At 37.1% G+C, this 21851-nt stretch overlaps 1 pseudogene; it reads right to left on the bottom strand.

Annotated features, from left to right (window-relative positions):
• Positions 1 to 13359: 13359 nt before the first annotated feature.
• LOC126080258 (olfactory receptor 8K3-like) lies at positions 13360 to 14320 on the bottom strand (annotated as a pseudogene).
• Positions 14321 to 21851: the final 7531 nt, after the last annotated feature.

The raw sequence follows: 21851 nt of genomic DNA on the forward strand, positions 1-21851 counted from the left end.
GAGTAATCTGAACTTATTCTTATTGATTCTCCCTTGAAGGAAACCTTTCTTTTCTCCCTGGCTGCTTTTAAAATTTTCTGTTTGTCTTTGGTTTTGGCGAGTTTGATGATAATATGTCTTGGTGTTTTTCTTTTTGGATCAATCTTAAATGGGGTTCGATGATCATCTTGGATAGATATCCTTTCGTCTGTCATGATGTCAGGGAAGTTTTGTGTCAGGATTTCTTCAACTATTTTCTCTGTGTTTTCTGTCCCCCCTCCCTGTTCTGGGACTCCAATCACTCTCAAGTTATCCTTCTTGATAGAGTCCCACATGATTCTTAGGGTTTCTTCATTTTTTTAAATTCTTTTATCTGATTTTTTTCAGCTATGTTGGTGTTGTTTCCCTGGTCCTCCAGAAGTCCCAGTCTACATTCTAATTGCTCAAGTCTGCTCCTCTGACTTCCTATTGCGTTGTCAAATTCTGTAATTTTATTGTTAATCTTTTGGATTTCTACATGCTGTCTCTCTATGGATTCTTGCAACTTGTTAATTTTTCCACTATGTTCTTGAATAATCTTTTTGAGCTCTTCAACAGTTTTATCAGTGTGTTCCTTGGCTTTTTCTGCAGTTTGCCTTATTTCATTTGTGATGTCTTGAAGCATTCTGTAAATTAGTTTTTTATATTCTGTATCTGATAATTCCAGGATTGTATCTTCATTTGGGAAAGATTTTGATTCTTTTGTTTGGGGGGTTGGAGAAGCTGTCATGGTCTGTTTCTTTATGTGGTTTGATATGGACTGCTGTCTCCGAGCCATCACTGGGAAACTAGATTTTCCAGGTAGTCGGCTAAAAAAAAATGCAGTCAGATCCCTATCTGAATTCTCCCTCTGGCTCCGGGTATTCGGATGTTAATGGGGCAGCCTGGGGAGGGTAGGGGAGGGATCTGAGAGCTAGGAGTGTAAAAAAAAAAGGAGTATAGTACCACAGAATATAGAGCTGAACACCGCTTTCACGCTCCGCCCCGTTCGCCAAAATCTGGGCGGGACAGGTCCCCGGCTAGGATGCTGCTTTACTTGCTCGGATACCAGTCACTTCCTCCCGGGGACTTCTCCCTCCGGTGCGAGGCACCGCTCGGGGGCACCCGGTGGGCGTTTCCCGCACGAATGGGTGGGCCCGCCCCCAGGGTCTATTCAGGCAATTATAATTGGGCCCCGTGGTCACGCCCCGCCCGTGCACGTGCCCAAATCCCAGCAGGATGGCACCCCGTCTGGGATGCTGCTTTCCCCTCTTTGGGACCAATCACTTCCTCCCGGGGACTTCTCCTTCCGGTGCGCCACACCTCTCGCGCGAACTAGGGAACTAGGTGGGCGTCACTCGCACGACCAGGTGGGCCCGCCCCCTGGGTCAATTCAGGGTAATAAGAATGGACCCCGCGATCACGTGCGCGCCCAGATCCCAGTGGAATGGCTCCCCGTCTGGGATGCTGCTTTCCCTGCTTTGAGAACAGTCACTTCCGGGGATTTCTCCCTCCGGTGTGCCGCGCCACACGCGCGGACTGGGTGTGCGTCCTCCCACACTAACGTGTGGGCCCCTCCTCGGGGTCACTTTAGGGAAATATAGTTGACCCCCCCGCTCGCGCCCCGTCGGCTTCTCGCCTAACTCCCAGTGGGACGGCACCCCAGCTGGGACGCTGTTCTCCCCACTCCCAGATCAGTCACTGCCTCCCGGATGCTTCTCCCTCCGGCCACGCCTCTACATCCCCCGCGCCAACCAGCTAGACTTCCTCCCGGGATGGGTTCGGGGGGGAAGGGATGGGCCCCCTTTCTGTGCCATCTGCCCCCCTGGGCTCTGCCCCAGATCGGGCTCCGAAGGTCACCTGCCTGTTACGCTGGCTCCTGGTTCTGAAAACAGTCACTGTCTGCCCATATTTGTTCGTTTTCCGTCTCTAAGTCTGTGCTTGTTGTTCAGAGTTCGTAGATTGTTATGTATGTGATCGATTCCCTTGTTTTTCTGAGTCCTTGTTGCAAGAGGGATCCGCGGTAGCGTCCACCTAGTCCGCCATCTTGGCCCCGCTCCCACTGTTAACTTTTTAATTCTATAGTTTTATCATATTTTCTATTAGATTTATTAAATAAAAATCAGGTCAACTAACATTAAAAAAAAAAAGTTTCCCTTCTGCCTTTCCAATCTGGATACATTCCATTTATTTATTTATTACTTCATTGTGTTGGCTAGAATATCCACTAAAATGTCAAGTAGATTTTGTAAGAGTAGATTTACTTGTTCTGTTCCTGGTCTTAGTGAGAACGTATGCAGTCTTTCACATCAGTGTGATGGTAACTGTAGGTTGTTCATGGGTGCCCTCTATCACTTGGAGGAAGTTCCATCTTAATACTAGTTTGCTCAAAGTTTTATCACAATTATTGGGACTTTTAAAATGTTTCTCTACATTTATATGGCATTGTTTGTCATTCCTAATTTCTTACTATGGTGTATGTCATTAATTGATTTTTTAATATAAAACTATTCATAAATTCCTGGAGTACACCTAATTTGGTGGACTATTGTCTTTGCATATTGCCAGGCTCAGTTTCTTAAATTTTTATTTAGATTTTTCACATATGTTCCTGTTGTTTTCTTTTAATGTCTTTGTCTGTGTTTGATTTCAGGGTAAAACTATTCTCGTGTTGAAAATGGGAATATATGCTCCTCTTCAGTTTTGTGGAAGGGTTTGTGTAGAATAGGCTAATTCCTTTTCCCTAAACACTTAATACGATATCCCAGTCAAGTCAATGGACCTAACTGGGAATGGAGAGTACTTTAAACTTAAATTTCCATTTGTTATTGTCTTTATCAATCTTTTTTTTTTTTTTCTTATGTGTTTTCTAGTCTCTATATACATGGAACTATATCATACCCCTCCTTGTATGGTCCTACTCTGAAACTCAGATTGCATTTCTTCTTTATAGACAACCTTAGTGTACATAAAAATTACTTTATTTTTTATCATTGCTAATTTTTTGAAAAAGACTAAAAATAAGAAAATATGCATGGAAAATTAGGAGGGAAAATAGAAAATCTAAGTCCAGAAATCATGGTAAATATATAAAATGACATATATTGCACCTCGTTCACCAGAAACACAGCATAGTCCAAACTATGGGATGAACTCCTTTTCTTTCTCCAAGTAGAATAATCAAAATTCAAGCAATAGATCCTAGTCAAAGTATAGTGCACACTCATATTACCCAATTTTGAGAAAATTTAGCTAAATAAAGTACAAGGCAAACAATCTATCATACAATAAATCTCTTATGCAAGGACATATAAACAATTAGAAAATCACTTCTAAAGAGTAAATACTGTTTTATAGAGAGATAAGGAAAAGGACCTATGAGATAAAAGTGTGCAATTAATAAGTAATATCATTCCAGTAGAGAAAGAAAGAAAAAACCTGGAAACTTCCATGACTGACCTCAATATATTTATCTTAACTGGCATATCCACTAATACAGACAAAATGGTCTGATTTAGACAAAACCAGATACAGAGCTGGTCCTTTTGAATATAATAACTTTATTTTTTTACTATTTCTATTACTATTACAATATAATAATAATAGTAAATAACAAAGTAAACAGTCTTTAAGGGCCCATGTATGAAAGTAAAAGCACTGATGACGAAGACAGGCATTTCCAGGTTCAGAAAATGAACGTTAGAGCAAATTCAGATACTGAGTACTTCAAATCATTTCACTGCACTGAGCCTTCTTCCAGTCAGAATTAGCCACCACAGGGCAGAGAAGGAGCACAAAACAGAAGGTATACGGACTTGCACACACACGTACACACACGCACACATACACTCATATGCACACACACAGGGAAATGCACACACATACTCACACACACGCACATACTTTTTTATAATTTTTTTATTCCTACTGGGTGAGGAAAATACCAGATAATTGGAATTCTTCCTGTACGTACTACTGTTTCCATATCCCAATCAGCATATTTACTCTTCTTTTCTTTTTTAATCTGTCACTACCTAACACCTTCTAATATCCTATATAATTTCTTAATTATTACGCTTTAATGCATCTTTCCTGCTGGAGAAAGATAATATTTTTTACTGTTTTATTTACTAATCTATTTACAGCTCTTAGTAGAGTGACTGGTAACAGGCAATATAGAAACACATATTGAACTTATCAGTGCTTTTGTGCTTGCTATCTTCTTTGGAGGCACACAGAAAAAAAGTTTAAAGCCCATAATGTAATTTGTATGAATGATATGGTATAGTGAACTTTGAGAAAATATATTGCATAATCGGCCCAAATTCCTATGTAAGGCATATTTCACCTCTTTAACCCCCAAACTATAGTCCAAGGGATTCACTATGGGGATAACCAGGGTGTAAAATATGGAAACCACTTTATCAGTGTCAAAGGAATGACTGGACTTGTGCCTGCCTTCACCTGACTAGTTCCTGAGAATGGCTACAATAATGAGTAAATAAGAAAGAAGAACTATCAGGTGGGATGAAATCAAATCAAAAGCTGCTAAGATGAGAATGATCAATTTGATTTCATGTGTGTTCGAGCAGAACAAAGACAACAAAAGCAGACCATCACAATAGAAATGACTAGTGACATTGTAGCCACAGACAGATAAATTAAAATTTTTTATGTTGACCAGAAGAGAAACAAATGTGCAGTTGAGGTAGGAGATTGCCACCAGGACCCAATTTGGACTTCATGACATGATGACTATATAGAGCAGAGGGTTACAGATGGCCACATACTGATCATAGGTCATTGCTGATGCAATGAAAACTTCAATAATTATGAACATGATATAGAGAACTAGCTGTGCAGCAGAAAAATAATGCGAGATTGTATTTTCATCAGCAACAAAAGTTACTAACATTTTGGTTCCACAGCTGTTGAACAGTCAAGATCAGTGATAGCTAGGTGTCTGTAAAAATAGTGCATGGGCATTTGTAGACTAGAATTTATCTTGGTGAGGATGAGGATGCCCAAGTTGCCGACCATGGAGATCATGTAGATGGTAAGGAACAGCCCAAACACTGGAGCCTGCAGCTCAGGGTGGTGTGTGATTCCCAACAGAATGAATTCATTCAGCACTGTTAGATAGATTGTGTTTGTCCTTCGAGGTCTATCAAGAAACCTATTCAGGATAGAGACATCAACATCACCAACAGTTTTGATGTAGTATCGTGTGGTAGATTTTGAGTATATAAAGCCAGTGTGAATAATACAAATCCAAACCTTCCAATTTAGAGTATTGAATATATACTCCCCTCCCACAAATTTTACACACATATGCACATACACATATTAGACAGATTCATGGATAAATTGATAGAAGAAACAAAAATTAATAAAATATTAAACCTTTAGGTGTTAGGTACATGGGTGATTACTGTACTCTTCTTAAAACTTTTGTCTTTTTAATATTCCTAAAATAATATGTGGATTCATTTTGATTCTTCTACTTCAAAATATTATCTTATGAAAACTCATAAGCCAACATACTTGACAAGAACTGGATAGATATATAATTGATCACAACGAGAATTATTTGTCTTTATACATGAAAACATCCCTAGATGTATACATGTAAAGGTATTGTTGTTGTTAGGTGCTGTCGAGTCGGTTCCAACTCATCGCGACCACAGAACGAAAAACTGCCCGGTCCTGTGCCATCTTTACAATCCTTGTTATGCGTAAGCCCGTTGTTGCAGCCACTGTGTGAACCCATCTGTTTGAGGGTCTTCCTCTTTTCTGCTGACCCTCTACTTTACCAAACATGATGTCCTTCTCCAGGGTCTGATCCCTCCTGACATCATGTCCAAAGTATGTAGGGCCCAGTCTCACCATCTTTGCTCCTAATGAACATTCTGACTGTACTTCTTCCAAGACGGACTTGTTCATTCTTCTGGTAGACCATGGCGTACTCAATATTCTTCACCAAAACCGTATTTCAAAGGTACCAATTCTTCTTTGGTCTTCCTTATTCATTTTCCAGCTTTCATACACAGTTGGAAATACCATGGCTTGAGTAAGGCTCACCTTAATCATTAAAGTGACATCTTTGCTTTTTAACATGTTCAACCCAAACAGAAGGCTACGCTCTTTGATCTTCATCAGTAAGTGACTCAAATCCTCGTTACTTACCCTAAAGCACAATTTTCTTGACTTTATTCCTGGCACTATTCCCTTGCTGTGTTTGAACAGTTGTCTCTTGGTCTATGTACAGGTTCCAAATGAGCGCAAGTAAATGCTCTGGAACCCTCTTTCTTCTCAGTGTTATCCATAGTTTGTTGTGATCCACACAGTCAAATGACTTTACACAGTCAACAAAACACATGTGAACATCTTTCTAGTATTCTCTGTTTTCAGCCAAGATCCATGTAACATCAGCAATGATATCCCGCCTTCCATGTCCTCTTGTGAATCCAACTTGAATTTCCGTCAGTTCGCTGTTGTATATGCTGCAACAGTTTTTGAATGCTCTTCAGCAAAATTTTGCTTGTGTGTGATATTAATGATATTGTTTGATAATTTCTGCATTCTGTTGGATCACCTTTCTTTGAAATGTGCAAAAATGTGGATCTCTTCCAGTCAGTTGGCTAGGCAGCTTTCTTCCAATATTCTTGGCATAAAAAAGTGATATTACTTTGTTGAAACATTTCAACCGGTATTTCTTCAATTCCTGGAGCCTTGTTTTTGGCCAGTGTCTTTAGTGCAACTTTGACTTCTTCCTTCAATCCCATTTATTCTTGATCATGTGCTACCTCTTGAAATGTTTGAATGCTGATAGATTCTTTTTAGGACAGTGACTCTGTATTTTTTCCTTTTTTTGATGCTTTCTGTGTAGTTCAATATTTTGCTCATAGAAACCTTCAAAATTGCAACTTGATGCTTGATTTTTTTTAAGCTTGAGAAATGCAGAGCATGATCTTCCTTTTTGGTTTTTGAACTCCAAGTCTTTGCACATTTCATTTTAATACTTTACTTTGTCCTCTTGAGTTGCCCTTTGAAATCTTTTGTTCATGTCTTGTACTTCATCATTTCTTCCATCTGCTTTAGCTACCTGACCTTCAAGAGTAACTTTCAGTCTCTCTTAACATTTATTTTGGTCTTTTCTTTCTTTCTCATCTTTTTAATGACCTTTTGTTTTCCTCAAGTATGATGTCCTTGATGTCATTCCAAATCTTGCCTGGTCTTGGTCTTTAGTGTTCAGTTAGTCAAATCTGTTCTTAAGGTAGTCCCTCAATTCAGGTGGGATATACTCAAGGTCATACTTTGGCTTTTGTGGATTGTTCTAATTTTCTTCAGCTTTCACTTGATCCCACCTAAGAGCAATTGATGATCTGTCCCAAAGTCGGCCTCCAACCTGGTTTTGATTTATGATATTAAGCTGCTTCTTTCCACAGATGAATTTTATTTGATTCCTGTATTTTCCATCGGTCAATATCTACACGTGTAGTCACCGTTTATGTTGTGAAACAAATGTTATTTGCAATGAATAAATAAGTTGCTGGTCTCAGAAAATTTTATCATACAATCTGCCAAATAGTTTCTATCTCCAAGGATATATTTTCCAACTACTGTTCCTCTCTCTTTGCTTCCAACTACCACATTCCAATCGCTAGTAGCTATCATTACATCTAGACTGCATGTTTAATCAATTTCAGACAGCAGAAGTTGGTAAAAATTTTCATTTTTTTCATTTTTGTCCTTATTTGTTGGTGTGTATTAGTAATTCATAATGGAAACGCACATACAGAATAAAGAACTTCAGACTTTGATACAGAGAATAAAATACATTATTTTCTGTGACCCTCACAAGTATTATGTTCTTAGGTACGGCAAGAATTAATGTATGAAACTGAACACTCAGTCAATAATACATCAATTTTCTCAATCCCTTCTGAAGTCTTGGATTATATTTCTACTTCTGTGACTATTTTACGTTTGGTAATTATTTGTTATGTTTTTAATAGTTAGCTTCTGTGTTTTACCCAATAATAATAAATAAGAAAGATAATGTGTATGTCTTTAAGTCTTCCAACTTTATGTTTGTTTAATTAATGTCTAAATATTGCATGTTTTTTGGTTTATTGTAAATTATACTTTTATTTAAGCTTCCAATTGTTGATTGCTAGGATGCAGAATACAATTTGATTATGAATGTTGGCTTTACATATTATGACTCTGGTGTAATAAATTATTAGTTCTAACAACTTTCACAGATTCTTTTCTTACAGAAACAATCATGTCACTTTCAAATAGACGTGATTGTATTCCTTTGTTTCAAATAAGTTTTTTATATATTTTTCTTACCTTATTGCCCAGAGTGGGACCTCCATTACGGTGTCAAATAGATGTGGTAAGAGCAAACATCCTAGCCTTGTTTTTTTTCCTGTGGGGTAATATATTTAATCTTTTCAAGATTAAGTATGATGTCAGCTCTAGGTTTTCATAGATACCTGTTATCATTTTTTAATGAAATTCCTTTACATTCTCAGTTTCCTGAGCATTTATTTTTATTTCATGAATGGATAGGAAGTTTTGTGAAATATATTGTGCAAGAAGTAGATGATCATTTACTTTTTCCTTCTTTATTTTGTTGATATAGCAAATTGGACTTATTGATTTTTAAATGTTAAACTTGCCTTGCATTCTCAAAATAAATCTCCTTTGGTCATGATGCATAATCCTTATTATGTGTGTAGAATTAATTTTGTTAACTTTTTTCAGGGAATAAGGCATAAATTGCCTTAAACATTGTAGAAAATAGTATGGCAATGAAAAGGAGAGAAACAAGTAAAATTATAAAAAAAGAAAAATTTGCGGGCTGGTCCATAATTAATTTTCTCCTTTGTACTGTATTAGCAAAGCAAACAAATCTGAAGTTTTGGGGACATCTTACATGGACTGCCAAAAGAAGAAACAAACCTGTCGTGGAAGAAGTGAAACCAGAATGCTCCTTGGAAGCAAGGATGGTGAGACTGCATCTTACATACTTTGGACAATTGGTCAGGAAGGATCAGTTCCTGGAGAAGGACATCATACTTAGCAAAGTACAGGTTCAGTGGAAAAAAGGAAGACCCTCAGTGAGGGGTATTGACACAGTGGCTACAAGAGCAAGATCAGGCGTGGCAATGGTTGTGAGGATGGCGTAGGATCGGGCAGTGTTTCATCCTGTTGTGCACAGGGTTGCTATGAGTCAGAAGCAACTTGACAGTACCTAGCAACAACACAACAATATCTTGGTGGAGTTAAACAAAAAAAGTTGTTTTTTTTTTTTTTAATGTTTATAATACCTTGGTGTATTTCTTGTGTCAAAAACTTAGTGTTATTTGTTTGTAACCAAGTGGAAGGGGTAATTGTGATGGTCATGGTCAGAGATGCAGAATGAGAAGTCATAGTAAAAAGCTGGAGCTGAGGAAGTCAAGAAAAAGGACTTGGGAATGGGAGATCCTCTTCTCAGGAGGTGAAGGGTTGGATTAACAAGAGGCACTTGGCTTCTAGAGAAAAGTAGTTGCTGTTGTTAATTGCCATCGATTCTGCTCTGACTCACTGTGACCTTATGTATAACAGAAGGAAATGTTGCCTGGTCCTGTGCCATCTTCATCATCATTGGTATGTTAGAGTCCATCATTCAGTTATTGTATCAATCTATCCTACTGAGAATTTCCCTTATTTTTGCTGACCCTCCACTTTACCAAGCATCATGTCCTTTTCTAGCCATTGATCTTTCCTGATAATGTGTCCAAATTAAGTGAGCTCAATCTTGCCATCTTCACTTCTAAAGAGTGTTCTGGTTGCATTTTTTCAAAGACTGGTTAGTTTGTTCTTCTGGCAGTCCGTGGGAGATACAATGGTCATTGCCAGTACCACAATTCTTATGTATCAATTCTTCTCTTCCTTTTTTTATTGTCCATCTTTCTCATATACATGAGGTGATTGAAAAGACATTCATTTTAGTCTTTTCTTTCTTTCCTGTTTTTTAATGACCTTTTGCTTTCTTCATGTATGATGTCCTTGATATCTTCCCACAACTCATCTGGTCTTTGATTATTAGTGCTCAATACATCAAATTTATTCTTGAGATGGTCTCCAAAGGTGGATATAATGAAGACCATATTTTGGCTTTTGTGGACTGCTCCTTGCTAACTTTCTCTAGTTTAAATTATATATTAGACACATACATACATAATATATAATATATATTACACACACAATATATATATAAATATATATATATTTTATTTTTGGTTTGCTGAATACCTTTGTGTGGTATGTTGCTCCTTTTGACCTGTAAAATTTCTATGGTGGAGAGCTCTTGACGTTTTCATTAATCATTGCATTGCCCAATATATTGCATGTTTTCCCATCTTAATCTATATGAATGGCACAACATAAAATTCCATGGTCCCCAACCTTTGCAATTGAATGTGGTGCTTCTGCTTCTTCCCATTGTATCATCTAGTAATGTTTTACCCATGCATACAACAAAACAGTCAATAAACAAATGGATCACTCAAACACTACCTCAAAGAAGAGACTTTAATTTCTATTAAAAAAAAAAAAGAACAAGTTCAGTAGTGGGGCCTGATGGCTCTCACTGGTTCAGTAGCTCAGCAAAATCAAGTCAATATACTTGCCAATCTTTTGTCCTTAAATTAAATTCCCCCAAAATTGAGTTTACACAGCAACAGAGTCCAAAAAGCAGAAGATGATGGGGAATAAATCTCACAGACCTCCCTTTATAAGGAAGTAACATCGATCTTGACAAGCCTCTGGAAACTTCTGTAAGTCGTTAGCAATAGTGTTTTAACTTTTTGTTATTATTTTTTTTAATTCTACTTCTATCTTTACTTTTTAAAAAGTGGCTGAACTTCTCAAGGCAAAAATCCAGAAATCATTTCTTAAAATGGGAACTTCCTTGTTTACTTATTTTAATCATGTTCCTTACTAATTAATAATAATTCCTGACATTCCCCATTGTATATTTATTATAAACCTGCCCAGACTATGTCCTGGATCCATTTCATGATGACTTTCCATTATTTGGTTTGAGCAAGTCACACATCCAAAATGAATGGATTAGCTTGCTGAATCAATTTATTAATTCATTGTCTTTACTGAATTATTTTCTCTCTCAGTTACTGTCCTAGGTACTCACTATTTTATAAACTCCACTACTATTTCTCTTCTTTTAATCTGATACCTGTCACAGTGAAGTTTTATTATCTTTCATCTCAGGGATGACATCACTGAAGCAGAAAACTGACATTAAGAGATAATTTAGAGTAGTGTTTTTTTTGTTATGAGCATGGAAACCCTGGTGGCACAGTGGTTAAGTGCTACAGCTGCTAACCAAGAGGTCAGGGGTTCAAATCCACCCGGCACTCCTTGGAAACTGTATCAGGCAGTTCTACTCTGTCCAATAGGGTCACTATGACTCAGAATAGACTCGACTGCAGTAGGCTTGTTTTTTTTTGGGGGGGGGTGGGTTATGAGCATGGAAACTGGAGCTAGTGCATGGTTCAAACTTGACTGTCACACTTAAGTCCTCTGTGAACAGGGACACTTATTTATCCTTGATGAGTTGAACTTGGATAATTTATGTACCCTTTCTGAAACCCCATTTTATCTTCTAAAAAGGTAAATATTAATAGAACTCACCTCACAGAGCTGTTGTGATGATTAAATTAATTAAAACCTGAGGAATGACTATAATATAGCATTCAATAAGTATAAAATATTATTACCTAGTAGTGCTCATGACCATCTTAACCTTCAAATTACTTCAACCCTTTAAAAATTTTTATCTTCACTTCACAATATAACATGCATCTTTTTCTCAGATTCTAATTAACTGTTTTTATTCAAATTTCATTGGCTTCAAAGTGGATTTTATTTCATGACTGTGAATCAAGAAAATAATTTAGACTCTAGTAGCTTCAATAAAATCCTAGAAATTTTAAAGGAAAAAAAAATACATGGAAAAATTTGAGGAATAACATGCAGCTACTGTCCATAAGGCAAGATAACTATATCCTTGCTACTTAACAGACCTTACTTAAATTGAAAATGCAGCATGTTGCAAACTATGGGATTAACTCTCTGTTTTCTTCTCACAAAAGGGTGAATAAAAATATAGTGCATAATCAACATTGACCAAAGTTTAGGAATACCAAACCTGTGAAAGAAGGCAGCAAACTTAATTCATCATAGAATATCCTGTTGCCCACGGAAATAGCAAAAAATAATTGAACAAACATTTAAATTTTTTTCCATATAGATAAGGAACTATAACAACTCATGAAACAAAAAATATGATTATTTAATAGGAACAACCTGTGAAGAAAGAATTGTAAAACCAGGAAACTCTAGGGTGGCCGTCTAGAAATTTATCTTAATTGATACATATTCTGATTTAGGCAAAACGGGTTGATTAAAACAAAGTCAGGTGCAGAGCTGAACCTGTGAATTGCTAAATTGCAAGGTATGTTAAGTTAACAGATGTCCATGTAAAAGTAAAGGCTTTAACCAGTAAAGAGTGGAGCTCCAAGGTCTGGAATGGAACATTTGAGTAAATTTGGATAATTGAGTACTTTAAATCATCACATACACTAAGACTCCTTGCAACTTGGTCCAAATCTAATACACCCCTCAGAAGAATAGGAAGGCTAAAAAGGAAGGCAAGGGCTTACACAAACATACACAAACACAAAAACACATGCTGACATTGCAAAGTTTACTAAAGAGTTGAAAAAAAAATACCAGAATCTTTGTAACTCCACTTTTGTTCTTAGTAATTTTTCCCACTCCCACTCAGCATATCCACTCTCTTTGCCTGATTTCATGGTTTCTAACACATTCTGATAAAGCTAAACCTACTGCCATCAAGTAGATTCCATCTCATAGCAACCCTATAGGACAGAGTAGAATTGTCTCATAGGGTTTCCAAGGATGTAAATTTTTATGGAAGCCGACTGCCACTTCTTTCTCCCATGGAGTGAACTGTGGTTTTAAATCATTGACCTTTTGGTTAGCATCCAAATACTTTAACCACTGTTCCATAGGACCCCAACACATCCTTCTATGCTATAAATTTTACCTAATTTTTATGTTTGTGAAACATCTGTCCCCTTCAAGGAAGACAAAAATTCTGTTTTGTTAATCAATGTATTTACAGCACTTAGAAGAGTAACTGGCACATAGAAAGCAATTTATAAATATATGTTGAATATATTTGTGCTCACTATTTCCATTGGAAAAAACACAGACCAGGATTGAAGTCTATAATGTAATTTGTAGGAACCATATGTTACATCAAACTTTAGAAAGTACATTAGTTATTTTTTCCCATGTCTTAAGTATGGCATCTTTTACATCTTTGTTCCTCAAGCTATAAATCAAGGGATTCAACATGGGAATAAGCAGAGTATAAAATATGGAAGTCACTGTATCAGTGTCAAAAGAGTGACTGGACTTGGGCTGAATGTACATAAAGAATAAAGTCCCATAGAACACTACCAGCACTGTCAGGTGGGAGCCACAGGTGGTGAAGCCCTTGTACCTGCCCTCAGCTGAGTTCATTCTGATAATGGCTACAAGAACCAGCAGGTAAGGAACAACAACTATTAGGAGAGATGAAATCAAATCAAAAGCTACTAAGACCAGAAGGATTAATTCAATTTCATGTGTGTTTTTTTTTTTTTTTTTGAGCAGAGCAAAGAGAACAAGGGGGGAATGTCACAGTAGAAATGACGGATGACATTATAACCACAGAAGGATAAATTAAAAATCTTAATGGTGATGAGAAGAGAAACAAATGTGCTATAGAGATAGGTGATTGCAACCAGCACCTGACACACCCTTTGTGACATGATGACTGTGTAGAGCAGAGGGTTACAAATGGCCACATAGCGGTCATAGGAAATTGCTGACAGAATGAATAGTTCACTAGTTATGAACACAATAAAGAAAGCTAGCTGTGTAGCACAAAAATAAAAGGAGGTTGTGTTCTCATCCACAACAAAATTTGCCAACATTTTGGGTCCCACAGCTGTTGAATAACCAAGGTCAGTGATAGCAAGGTGTCTGAGAAAAAATATATGGGTGTTTGCAGTTTGAAGTCTATCTTGGTGAGGATGATGATGCCCAAGTTGCCCCCCACTGAGATCACATAGATGATGAGGAACAGCCCGAACAATGGCACCTGGAGCTCAGGGCGGTCTGTGATTCCCATCAGAATGAATTCATTCAGCAGAGTTAGATTGTCTTTGTCCATCTTGGTCCATCAGGAAACCTATTCTGGATAGAGACATCAGCATAGTCAAATATTCTTTTGCAGTATTATCTGGTAGATTTTCATTATACAAAGCCAATATACTGAATAAGGTAAATCCAAATTTCCAATGTAAGTATTTGAAGATAAACCAATTTCCCACAGCTGACTCCACGGCACCTAACAACAACAACACAGAGAGATAGAGATGGAGGGAAAGGGATACGGAGAGATGAAAGAGGGAGAGAAATTGGGAAAAATTTGCTCCCAAAGAACATTTGTCAATGTCTGGGACATTTTGGATGTCACAACTAGGAGAAGGGTACTATTACTATCTCATAGAGGCCTGGGATGTTGCTAAACATTCTAGTGTGTGCTGGGCAACTCACCACAATGACAAAATTTCCAGTCCAAATGTCAATAGGGCTGAAGTTGAGAAACTCTGATATAGATACATACATACTTACACATAAACATTTAAGTATAAAAACCTGTCGCCATTGAGTGGATTCCAACTTATAGCGACCCTACAGAACGGAGTAGAACTGCACCACAGGGCTTCCAAGGAGCAACTGTTAGATTCAAACTGCCAACCTTTTGGTTAGCAGCCATAGAGCTCTTAACCACTGTGCCGCCAGGGCTCCAAATTTAGATATGCGTAAAGATATGTATGTATACACACACACACACATACATATACAAGTACATAGATGAATTAAAAATAAAGAAATTTAAAAATTTTAGGTGTTCCATATATGAATGGTTACTAATGTCATTTATATAATGACAAATACATAATGACATTAAAAAATTATAATACACATGTTAATTACATTATAAAAATTCTAAAGTGAAAATTCCCAAAATATATGGAAATGTTTAATATGCCTTGCTTCAAAACATAGTCCTATGAAAGCCCTTGCACCACAGGAGATAGAGTGAAACTGTACACTTGAAGGGTATTGAACACAAGGAAAATCTACTAGATCCTGGTGGGGATTATTTGCCTTTACACAGGGAAATATCCCCAGTGATAGACACATGCAGGTATATTGTTGTTGTTGTTAGGTGTCGTCAAGTCGGTTCGGACTCATAGAGACCCTGTGTACCACAGAACGAAGCACTGCCTGGTCCTGAGCCATCCTTACAATTCTTGTTATGCTTGAGCCCATTGTTACAGTAGCTTTGTCAATCCATCTCATTGAGGGTCTTCCTCTTTTCCGCTGACCCTTTACTTTAGTAAGCATGATGTCCTTCTCCAGGGACTGATCCCTTCTGACAACATGTCCAAAGTATGTAAGATGCAGTCTCACCATCCTTGCTTCTAAGGAGCATTCTGGTTGTACTTCTTCTAAGACAGATTTGTTCGTATCTTTTGACAGACGATGGTATATTCAATATTCTTTACCAACACCACGATTCATAGGTGCCAATTATTGTCCAGCTTTCACATGTATATCGTGCAACTGAAAATACCATGGCTTGTGTCAGGCATACTGTAGTCTTCAAGGTGACATCTTTGCTCTTCCATACTTTAAAGGGTTCCTTTGCAGCAGATTTACACAATGCAATGCATCTTTTGATTTCTTCACTGCTGCTTCTATGGGTGTTGATTGTGGATCCAAGTAATGTGAAATCCTTGACAACTTCAATCTTTTCTCCGTTTATCATGATGTGGCTTATTGGTCCAGTTGTGAAGATTTTTGTTTTCTTTATGTTGAGGTGCAATCCATACTGATGGCTGTGGTCTTTGATCTTCATTCGTAAGTGCTTCAAGTCCTCTTCATTTTCAGCAAGCAAGGTTGTATCATCTGCATAATGCAGGTTGTTAATGAGTCTTCCTCCAAACCTGATGCCCTGTTCTTTTTCATATAGTTCGGCTTCTCAGATTATTTGCTCAGCATACAGTTTGAATAGGTATGGTGAAAGGATACAACCCTGACACACACTTTCCTGACTTTAAACCACTCAGTATCCCCTTGTTCTGTCCGAACAACTGCCTCTTAATCTATATACAGGTTTCTCATGAGCACAATTAAGTGTTCTGGGATTCCCATTCTTCTCAATGTTATCCATAATTTAATATGTTCCACACAGTCGAATGCCTTTGCATTGTCAATAAAACACAGGTAAACATCCTTCTGGTATTCTCTGCTTTCAACTAGACATCAGCAATGATATCCTTGGTTCCACATCCTTTTCTGAATCCAGCCTGAATTTCTGGCAGTTTCCTATTGATATACCATTACAGCCCTTTTTGAATGATCTTCAGCAAAATTTTGCTCACATATGATAGTAAGGATATTGTTTTATAATTTCCACATTCGGTTGGATCACCTTTCTTGGGAATAGCCATAAATACAGATCTCCTCTAGTTGGCTGGTGAGGTAGCTGTCTTCCAAATTTCTTGACATAGTCAAGTGAGCACTTCTGGGGCTGCCTCCGTTTGTTGAAACATCTCAATTGCTATTCGTCAATTTCTGGAGCCTTGTTTTTTCCAATGCCTTGAGTGCAGCTTAGACTTCTTTCTTCAGTACCATCAGTTCCTGATTATATGCTACCTCCTGAAATGTTTGAACGTATACTAATTCTACAGGCCCTGTTATACCTCCACTGTAGGTTATCAAATAAGATATTTAATCTCTTTATCCACATCTTCAAAATGACCACGTCCTTTCAGGATTGTTGAATAGATAAATTAGAAATAAATATTTCAATGTGTTTATGTTGCTGGGAAATAGCTCTCAAATATCAAGTATATAGTGTTTTGTTGAGCCATATAATGACAATGTTTCAAAGATGCTTACGAGCACTTAGTCTCTGAAACAAAGTGAGAATATTTGAAAAAATAATATGAAGAAAAAAGGAGGGGAGAATGCACATAGAACTGAATCTGAAATCCTGATATTTTGCAATGAATTTGCCATTGAATAAAGGTAGGACCCTGCAAGTATCACTGAAACCTTCTGGATTTTGGTAAAATATGGAAACAGTCTATCTTTTTACCTGTAATGAATGCTCTGGCTTGACTCACCCATGTGCTTCTTAACATGGCATGGTGAGAATAATTTAAAGCCTTTTTTTCAGCCTTGGAGATTCTCCCTGAGGAGATGGCAAGCAATTTGTTGTTGGTTCCTGAAGCATTTGAAAGCTTGACAAAATACCTGGGGGTTGTCTGTTAATTGTCCAGGAAAATTTGTATTCACCAGTGAGCAAGTTTTTCTTCATGAAGTGTGTATGCACACCTGTGTTTATCTGTTTCATCTATTCTTACATTTTATTCCTTGCTAACTTTCCATTTTTACCACCAAAGGATCATGATTAACACACTGTATCCATAAAACAAAACTATCAATATTCCCCATTTCTGCAGTGGTCTCTTCAAATGCATGACAATGTGAAGTAGGGCTTGAACACTTCCCTACTGCGTTATTTAAAAGATCTAAATTCAATAAAATCAATGCATTGTGCATATGTGAGGTGTCACTTACTTGTTTGCTGTTGCTATTGTTGCTGTTATTGCTAATTTGTTCAGGGTTTTTTTTTTTTTTTTTTTGACCTCAGTAACAGAACTGTTAGCCTTGCTTCTCATTTCATAATTATCTGTCTATTGAGGTTTTTTGCCTGTTTGTTTTATTTTCCATCATATTTCACTATTTTATGTTTCTCATTGTTTCCAATCCTCATTCCAAAACATCTTTCTCACCTTGATACATGTTCTGCTGTGGTTGACATAATGCTCTACCATATCAACACACCCTCCTCAAGTGGGATATTTTGTGTGTAATGTGTCACTATGAATACGTATTTACTGAGCTATAAATCTTTTTGCTCCATTTTGTCATTGTAAATATTTGTAGTGTAACCTTTTCTTTTTTTTGCCTGTTCTTTAATAGGGAAACCTGGGGGCATAGTGGGTAAGTATTACAGCTGCTAACTGAAGGGTTGACAGTTCAAATCTACCAGGCACTCCTTGGAAACTCTATGGGGCAGTTATACCCTGCACTATAGGGTCGCTATGAGTTAGAATCCACTCTACAGCAGCGGTCTTTTTTGTTGTTGTTGTTATTCTTTAATGGAAGGCTCCCTTGTGGTGGAATGTTCAAACACTCACTGCTAACTAAAGAGGTGCCTGTTTGAACCCACAAGCCATTCCACGGAGAAAAGACCTGGCCATCTGTACTCATAAAGATTACAGCGTAGGCAACTCTATGGGGCATTTATACTCTGTACTATAGGCCGCTATGAGTCACAGACGACTCGAAGACACCTAACAGACAAAAATTCTTTAGTGGTATATATTTTGTTGCCTCCAACAGAACATTGTCTGACTTTCTTTCTTCAGACATGTCATCAGGAAAGATCAGTTGCTGGAGGAGAACACCACATTCGGTGAAGTAGAGGGCCAGCGAGAATAAGGCAAGCACTTCATGAGACAGATTGACATAGTGGCTGCAACAATGGATTCACACATTCCCAGGATAGTGAAACTCTGTGGCGCGGTTCTACTCTGTCCTACAGGGTGAGGACAGCACAGATCCAGGCAATGTTTTGTTCTGTTTTACATTAGGTCGCCATGAGTTGGGGTCACTCAGTGGCAGTTAACAACACCAACCTTTTGTGATGGACTTTTTTAACTTCATGTGATTCCATTGAGGTCCATCCGCGCTGTTGTGTGCATCAATAATTTGTTCTTTTTTACTGCTGAGTGTTATTTCATGAATGGATTTAGTAAAGTTGGATTCATTCATTCACCCACAGAAGGACATTTTGAGTTGTTACCAGTTTTTAGCTATTATGAATAATGTTTCTGGGAACATTTGTGTGAGGGTTTTTGCATGAACGTAAGTTTTCGTTCCTCTGGGATAAACGTCTAAGTGTAGGTTGTTTTAATTTTGACAAAGTCCAATCTATCAATTTGTGCTTTTCATCCATATGTTTGCGTGTAACAATATTTCAGCGGTTTATTACCGAGTGGTGTTAACTAGCGGGAATAGACCACGGTTTATCCGCCCTCAGGGAGATGGGCATTTGGTTTGATTCCAGTTTTTGATTATTACAGATGCAGTTGTTAGGGACATTTGTGTACATTTCCTTATAAGGAAAAGTGTGTCATTTCTCTTGGGTAGATATGAGTAAACTGGCTAAATTTTATGGTAATACTGTATTCATCTTTTTAAGACGCTGATGCTTCAAATTATTTGTTAAAGTATTTGCACCGTTTTAATTTTCCACTAACAGTTTAGGAATGCTCCATTTCCTCCACACATTTACCAAACAGCTGATATTCTAATAGATGTATAGAGACATGTCATTAGGGTTTTAACTTGAAATTCACTGAAGAATAATGAACTGAACATTTTTATGTGCTTAATTTACCAACTGTATGTGTCCTTTGGATAAGTGAATGTTCATTTTTATGGTAATTTTTGTGGGCTGTTTCTTTTCTTTTTGTTTTTGAGTTGTGAGACCTCTCTCTGTATATATTATGGAGTCCTGGTACATAGTGGTTAAAGAACTGGTAGCTAACCAAATGGTTGGCAGTTCAAGTCCACCAGCTGCTCCTTAAAAACCCTGTGGGGCAGTTCTTCTCTTTGAAACTGGGTTGCTATGAGTCGGAATCAACTTGATGGCAACGGGCCGTTGGGGGCGGGGGAGAGAGTATATATTATGGACACAGGCCTTTTATGAGTTGTATTATCTGAAAATGTTATATCCCAGAATATAACTTGTTTTTATACTAATGTCTTTTAAAGAGGAGTTTTAATATTTCATGTGGTCAAACTTCTTACGGATTTTGCATTTGGTATTATATTGATGAAATTCTTAAATGTATCTATAGAGTCATTGAAAACCCACTTAAAATCCAAACAGCCTTTAAAAAAAAAAACTAATAAGCTGAAAGTAAAGTTATCAATAAATGTTAACGTTTTAGTCCTGTAACTGTACTGTAGAGTCTATTAGATTTTTTTACATTAAAAAAGTCATCTATTAATAAAGTTTCTCCTTTTTCAACCTAGATCCTTTCTATTTATTTATTTATGTTTTTATTGACATACTGTATTTCCTAGAACTTCCACTAAAATGTGGAATAGATTTGGAAAGAGTAAATTTACTTGTTTTGGTCCTGGTTTTACTAAGAATGTATTCAGTCTTTGAAACCATGTACGATCGTAGCTGTAGGTTGTTCATGGGTGCCCTCTAACAGTTTGAGGAAGCTCCATTTTAATACTAATTTGGTCAAAGTTTTATCACAATTATTGGGATTTTTAAAACTATTTTCTCTACATCTATTTATATGACATTGTTTGCCATTTCTAATTTGTAATTATGGTGAATGTTATTAATTGATATTTTAATGTAAAACTAACAATGCATTCCTGGGGCACACCTAATTTGGTGCACTATTACCTTTACATATGGCCAGGCTCAATTTCTTAAATTTTCCCTTAGCTTTTTCACACTTGTGTTCTGTTGTTTTCTTTTAATGCCTTTGTCTGAGTTAGATATCAGGGTAAAGCTATTCTCATATAAAAATGCAGATATACCCTTCTCTTAGGTTTTGTGGAAAGTTTGTGTAGAAATAGCTAATTTTTTTTCCCCTAAACACTTAAAAGAATTTCTCAATCAAACCACTTGGACTGGTTGGGAAGGGGGTGAATTTTAAATTTAAGTTTCCATTTTGTTACCTCTTCATAAAATGTATTTTTCCTGTGTGTTTTCTAGTCTCTACATACATGGAAATATATCATATCCCTCCTTGTATGGACCTCTTATGCAAGGATATATAATTAGAAAATGACTTCTAAACAAGGGTAGTTATTGTTTTCTGGAGAGATAAGGCTAGGAATTTATGAGACAAAACACACAATCAGGAAGCAATATCAATCCAAGACAATAAAAAAATGAAAACATCTGGAAGTTTCTATGGCTGGCCTCAGTAAATTTATCTTAACTGATATAGCCACTGACAGAGAAAAAATGGGCTGCTTTGGACTGAGATGATCCTCTTGAACATAATAACTTCATTTTGTTACTCTTTATATTAATATTACAATATAATAATAACAAATAGTAACAAAGTAATCATGTTCTAAGGGTTCACATATGAAAGTAAAGGCACCGATGATCAAAGAGAGGAATTTCAAGGTTGAGAGAACAGACATTTGAGCAAATTCAGATGGCTGAGTATTTCATATCATCCCACTGCCCTGAGCTTTCTTCCAATCAGAATTAGCCTCCCCAGGGCAGAGAATGAGAAATAAAACAGAAGGTGTGCATGCGCAGTCATATACACAAACACGCAAACACATACTTTATACGTTTTTTTTCCTACTAGATGAGGAAAACACCAGATACTTGAAACTCTTCCTGTATCTACTACAATTTCACTGTCCTACACAATATATTCACTAGTCTTCTTTTATTTTTTAAAAATCTATCACCCCCTAGCACATTCTAAGATGCTATAAAATTTCTTAATTATTACACTTATACTGCATCATTCCTGCTCAAGGAAGGCAATACTTTTTGC

Source organism: Elephas maximus, chromosome 7, assembly GCF_024166365.1.
Source record: "Elephas maximus indicus isolate mEleMax1 chromosome 7, mEleMax1 primary haplotype, whole genome shotgun sequence".
NCBI lineage: Eukaryota > Metazoa > Chordata > Mammalia > Proboscidea > Elephantidae > Elephas > Elephas maximus.